Source organism: Tiliqua scincoides, chromosome 3 (assembly GCF_035046505.1).
Source record: "Tiliqua scincoides isolate rTilSci1 chromosome 3, rTilSci1.hap2, whole genome shotgun sequence".
Classification (NCBI taxonomy): Eukaryota; Metazoa; Chordata; class Lepidosauria; order Squamata; family Scincidae; genus Tiliqua; species Tiliqua scincoides.
In genome coordinates, this window is record NC_089823.1 from 109275977 (window position 1) to 109281732 (window position 5756).

General features: G+C 44.6%; 1 pseudogene; it reads left to right on the top strand.

The window, feature by feature from the left end:
• Window positions 1-338: 338 nt before the first annotated feature.
• Window positions 339-457, top strand: LOC136646190 (5S ribosomal RNA; annotated as a pseudogene).
• The last annotated feature ends 5299 nt before the right edge of the window (window positions 458-5756 follow it).

Sequence of the window (5756 nt, forward strand, 5' to 3'; positions counted from 1 at the left end):
CCAGTACCCGGAGCATCTGGCCCGTTCAAACAATGCTAGGTCCTCTGCTGCCAAATCCAATGGCCAGTGGCACAACTCAGTGTTTTGACAGATAAGAAAGACAGAAGGGAGTGTAATGGCGCAACAACAGAAACTTTTATTATGGGAGTTGTAATACAATAGTAGGGAGGGAAAATCAGCAATAAAAAGCAATGCAATCTATTCACTATGACTAGACCCTGAATGACTCAGACCCCAAGCATACACAGCCAGCCTAGTGGCACTTCAGAGTGGGGGCAGCTATGTGATTCTTCTGGTAAATTAAAATGTGGCCTTTCTCTTGGCTTATGAGTTCTGAGGCCTCTTGCCAGTCTACCCTGCACATGCCCGATCTTGTCTGATCTCGGAAGCTAAGCAGGGTCAGGCCTGATTAGTACTTGGATGGGAGACCGCCTGGGAATACCGGGTACTGTAGGCTTATACCATAGTCTTTCAAGACTGAAGGTTGCCAACCATTTTCTAGGTCGCAATATTGGCTTGGGTCATGCTCTCCTCATATTCTTTCAGTGCCATGTACACATGTGTATATCTGTCATACACCTTGTGCATTAAATAAGAAATAAAAATACTTGTCAGGCAACATTAGGGTAACCAAACTTCCAGAACTGGCGTAAAGTTTCCCGGAACTATAATCTGGGAGACTACAGAAAACAATTCTGGAGATTTTAACGGCCTTCTTAGTTTAATGACATAACATGATGTAGGAAAAGAATCTCCGTGAGTAGCTGTAGTCAGAGTTGGCAACCTTACCTGCCATAGCTGGCAATGAAACTCCTATGCATGTAGGGCTCTTCACAATAGCCAAACCAACCGATCATTGCATAGTGCTGCAAGCGAGGATTTCTGGGCCTGAACAGATGGCTGGTGCTTTCATTTTTAACAGAGCTAGCCCCTGCTGGGAAGGGCTGGCTCATAAGAGGATGTTTGACCTGAATAAAAATTACTAGGACATCCTGATCTTGTCACCAGAAGAGTGAGAGGGCCTTGAAGTTTCTGATCTTGTTACTTCTGCCCCTTGCATGGATCAGATCTTCACTCTCTTGACACTTGATGGGATAATCCAAGGGAGTGGAAGTGGCAGAAAAGACCCACTCTGCACCAGATGTGAAGCAAGAAGCTCTGATGCTTCTAGCCTCATTCAAATTATTTTAGTACAGGGGTTCTCAAACTTCCCCTCTCTGACCCACCTGTTTTACAGCAAAGGGCACCATAACCCACCTCCTTCTTCTGCGCTGGACCTCCGCAGATATATCCTTCCAAATATCCTCTTTGGAAGGATCTGGAAGTCACTTTCATGAACCTGGAAGTAAACCAGAAGTGCTTTCTGGCTGCTTCTGGAGGCTTGTGGAGGCCTGGAACGCCCGCCAATTGCATCTGGAGGGCTCCAACGTGGGAGAACCCAATCCAGGACCCACTGGACATCAGGCTACGACCCACCAAGGGGTCACAACCCACAGTTTGCGAAACCCTGCTCTAGTATTTTGTTCATATCCAAATCTTGTTTGCAGGTTTTCATGGTGCTTCAAGTGTGTCCTTTACACTACAATCAAACCCCCAGACATGTAATAAGAGGGCCTTCACCAAAATACTGTGTGTCTGTCATTAGTACACACACATGCACATATCTGCCTAAGTTTGGTAAGGTAAAATGTGAGCACTTACCTATGTAGTCCAAACATATTATTGTGAGCTAAGGCAGGGAAGTGGGAGAAATTTTTGTAAGTTTCCCTGCTTGTCTTGTGACCTGTGGCAACACACACTCACCATAGGTGACCCAACAAATTGCTTTTCACAAAATTGCCTTTACATCAATGAAAAGGTGCCAAGTAAATGAGAACAAACTAAAATGAGAACAAACAAGTGTTCCGAAACAAGTTCAGGAAAGTTTGCATGTAAAAATGCTCTGTTTACAGAGTTACCCTATGTGTGCAGATGAATGTAGCCCTACAGTCTTAATGACAAGGAAAACACCCCAGCAGTTCATTTGGTGCACAAATGGAAAACACATCTGCATTAAGAACCCCAATTTAGAACCCCTAAAATGATCTAAACACAGTTCACTTCTAGTTTCTAAACTTCTTCACTGTGTTGACATTTGTGGCCCTGGAGGACAGTCACACTCCACTGACCTGGTATTTGACATTGGATTCCGCAGTAACAATTCTCCTGGAATCTATTTCCCAGTTTACAAAAGCTAAACTACCCTTGGCAACTTATTTGAAGAAAGCAATCTGTGTGCTTCATTGCCTTTCCCCCAACATATCGCTTTCTGTTGCATTCCTTCAAGGATTGCTTTAAATAAGTCCATTCAGGGAAGAGAAATTCTTCTGCCGCTCCCAAATCTTGCCACTTAACAGACAGACATTCTTCTAATGAAGACATACCATCATGGAGACAAGTTTGAAAACAATATGTTCCGTTCTTGAAAATGAGGCCGCAAAAATTGCCAGCGATACAGCTAACGATGTTCGTTAGGGTCATTACTGCTCTTGGAAAACCCAACTATTTCTGTCAAAACTTTACAGAACTGCTTGGTTTATTCCATATCAAATTCTGAACAAAATTGGATTGCACACCCCCATGATGCCAGTGGGGTGAGAATTATGAGCCACCAAAATTTATATTTCCTGATAATGTTAAATTTGTCAGCATCATGAAGGGTTATTGCACCCCCTCCCAGGTTTGCCCACAGACTTGAATTTGTTATTTATGGCCAAAAAGAGAAAGAGAGAAAGGAGCTAGCAATGTTGTCTTTTCCTAGCCCTGTAACCGCAGAGGGGAAACAGTTGCCCGCCTGAGCCCTCCAACTTTATAATTCACTTAGGGGCCAATCCTAAACTTTGTACGCTGACTCACCATCGGTGCTAGCCCAGCACTGGCCAACACCGGACGAGTGCTGGGCGAGCACTGGTAAAGTGCTGGAGTTCTGCTGCTTGAAGGTTGCATGGACCACCAAGCAGTGGAGAAGTAGGTGGAGGCATTGGCAGAGGTGGAGAGGAGGCATTCCAGGATGGGGGGAAGTAGAGGGAGGGTGTGGAGAGGCGGGGAGGAGGCATGCCGGGGAAGGGAGTTGGGCAGGAGGGAGGTGGAACTGATGGAGATTCACTTCTCTGGATCCAGAGCCTCCGTGTCTGGCTGGCTGCCTGACACGGAGGCTCTTGATTCTATGCTGAACTTTGGGTCACTGTAGAATCAAGTAGCCCCATTGCAGGGCTACGCGCTTTACCTGGGGAAAGGGGATGAAAGCTCCCTTCTCCTGAGGAGTCAGCAGCAGCTGCTTGGAACACATAGGGTGAGGCAGCAGCCATTTTCGACACCGCTGCAGCTGGGCAGCTCAGGATTGGCCTGTTAGTTTCCTCACTGCCAACCCCTGTGAAAGGAGGCCAAGGAAGCTGAAAGATGGTATCAGTGGCAGTAATGCAAATGGTAGCCGCTTAAGCACCACTGCTCCAGTTGGTGCCAGGAAGCTTAGGATTGGGCTGCCCATCTCTTACCACCATTTGATTATTATCTTTCCATTTTTAGGCACCATTTTTTGTTCCTTCTCTTGAATCACTACAATGAATCCTGTTGTTGCATCTTCCATCCATGTCTCCCTCTTTTGTACCTCAACGAATCACAAAGCTGTGCCTACAAAGGATCCCTGAGCACACATGGTTCTCCCCCACCCTGGCTTGCGTACGTTTTAAAAACCAATGCCAGTTATACTGCAAAATGTGTGAAGAAGCATAAAGTCCATTTCCCCAATTATGAAGGCGGTTTATTTCACTGGTGGGTTAAACAAAGTTGAGCTGGTTAACTACAAATCACAGGAGCCTCACTGGAAATAAACTTGGGATGTGAAAATGAATTAGTTGAAACTAAAGGACAAATTATATATAGTCACTAGGGCAGGCATTTGAAGATATATTCTGGGAAGATATGTATAATTTCCATAGTTGGAAAAGTTATATTGGTATAAGTTCTTGCAATATAATAAGATGCCATCCTAAAGCTCCAATGGATTTGCAGATCTGTTCAGAGAACTCCGTAGAGTGGAATAACAACAAAATGACCATATTTCATATTACCTGCATATGTTCCTCCCCTTTTTTTGCTAGACGTTTGCAGGTGTAATGCTCAAAAGGCATACCAGGTTAATGAAACAAAAGATAGGAACCAGAGGAGTAACAAAAATGTTTTAGTGCGCTAAAAAAAACAAAGTACAAATAAACATACCTAAGAAGAGACAATTGAAGAAAATCAGACTCAGCTGAACTGGGAGCAGGTAGGCAATGTATTCATATTCCTAACTAGGACCTCAAACATTTTATAGAAGTAGTATGACTGTCTATGGTTTGATCCATCCTTGCTACTCTCTCCCACATTTGAATGATCATATCCAAAGGAGCAGTGGCATCACTAGGGTTTGCGTCACGCAATGCAGGAGGCCAGCGTGTCACCCCATGCAGTGGGTGGGGCAACACCCCAGGTGGTGGGTGTGGTGATATACCATCAACCTGCCCCCACTGTGTTTTTGGCTGTACCTTTTGATAGAATAAAGATATTTCAACGTGGTTTGTTTCATTGCATTCTGCATGAAATTACACATTGATTGATACATGATGGAATTATTCTCCCAAAGTGTGATTTTGGTCACTAATGGTGTCACCCCCCCTCCCCGAGGGTATCAACTTACTAACACCTTATTGCAGCAGTTCTCAAACCTTTAGCACCCGGACCCACTTTTTAGAATGACAATCTGTCCAGGACCCACCAGAAGTGATGTCATGGCTGGAAGTGACATCATAAATCAAATTAAAATAAATTATTATAAATAATTAAATTAAAGTAAAACAAATAATTAAACAAGGTGAAGCCAGCCTGTTCCACCAAGTGAATTTTCTCTGTAGCCTGCCTACACCCCCCCCGCCCAAAATCAGTAAGATTTTCAGCCCTACCCACTACCCAGTTCAATATAAGTTCTTATATTTCAAGCATATCACTATCAGGACCCACCTGGTTTTACAAGTCTAAAATAGAAAACGTTACCAGCTGAAACCTCTGCCTTATTTGGGGGGGGGGGACAGCTACCTTCTGGAGCATATGTTGAGCTCCAGTCCCATCAGATTAGCACCATTCTGGTGGCCTCACATTCACCTTTGCCTGTCCTGACCACGAGCCAAGGCATGTTTGCTTACTCGCAAGTAAACGCAACCATATGGCTTAGTTTCACTTTCTATAAAGCTCAATACATTCGCCAGCTTGAACGGAGGGACCTTCTTCTCAGGTGTTTTTGGGGGGCTGCATTAATTGGATCAGGACCCTTCTGGTGTTGTTGGATTCCTCTCAGCCTGCCCTTTCCTATGGACTAAGGCAAGTTTGCCTACTCACGAGTAAACACACGATACGGTTCAGTTTCACTTTCCATAGGGCCCATGCATTTTTTGTTTTCTGGTTTTTTGCCAATACCTTTTGATAGAAAGGAGATATTTCACTCCGGTTTTCTTCATTGCATTCTGCTGGAAATTCTGCATCCAATGGTATATAACATGATGGGATTATTCCTAGCCACCGTGATTTTAGCATGTCACCCTCCCACCCGTGCGTGTCACCCTCCCTTGCTCGTCACCTGGTACCCCCCTTGCGATCCCACTGCAAAGGAGTATACATGTCATGTGGATACTGCCCATAGCATTATCAACAACCTTGACTGGAAGTCAAACTGTATGGATAGC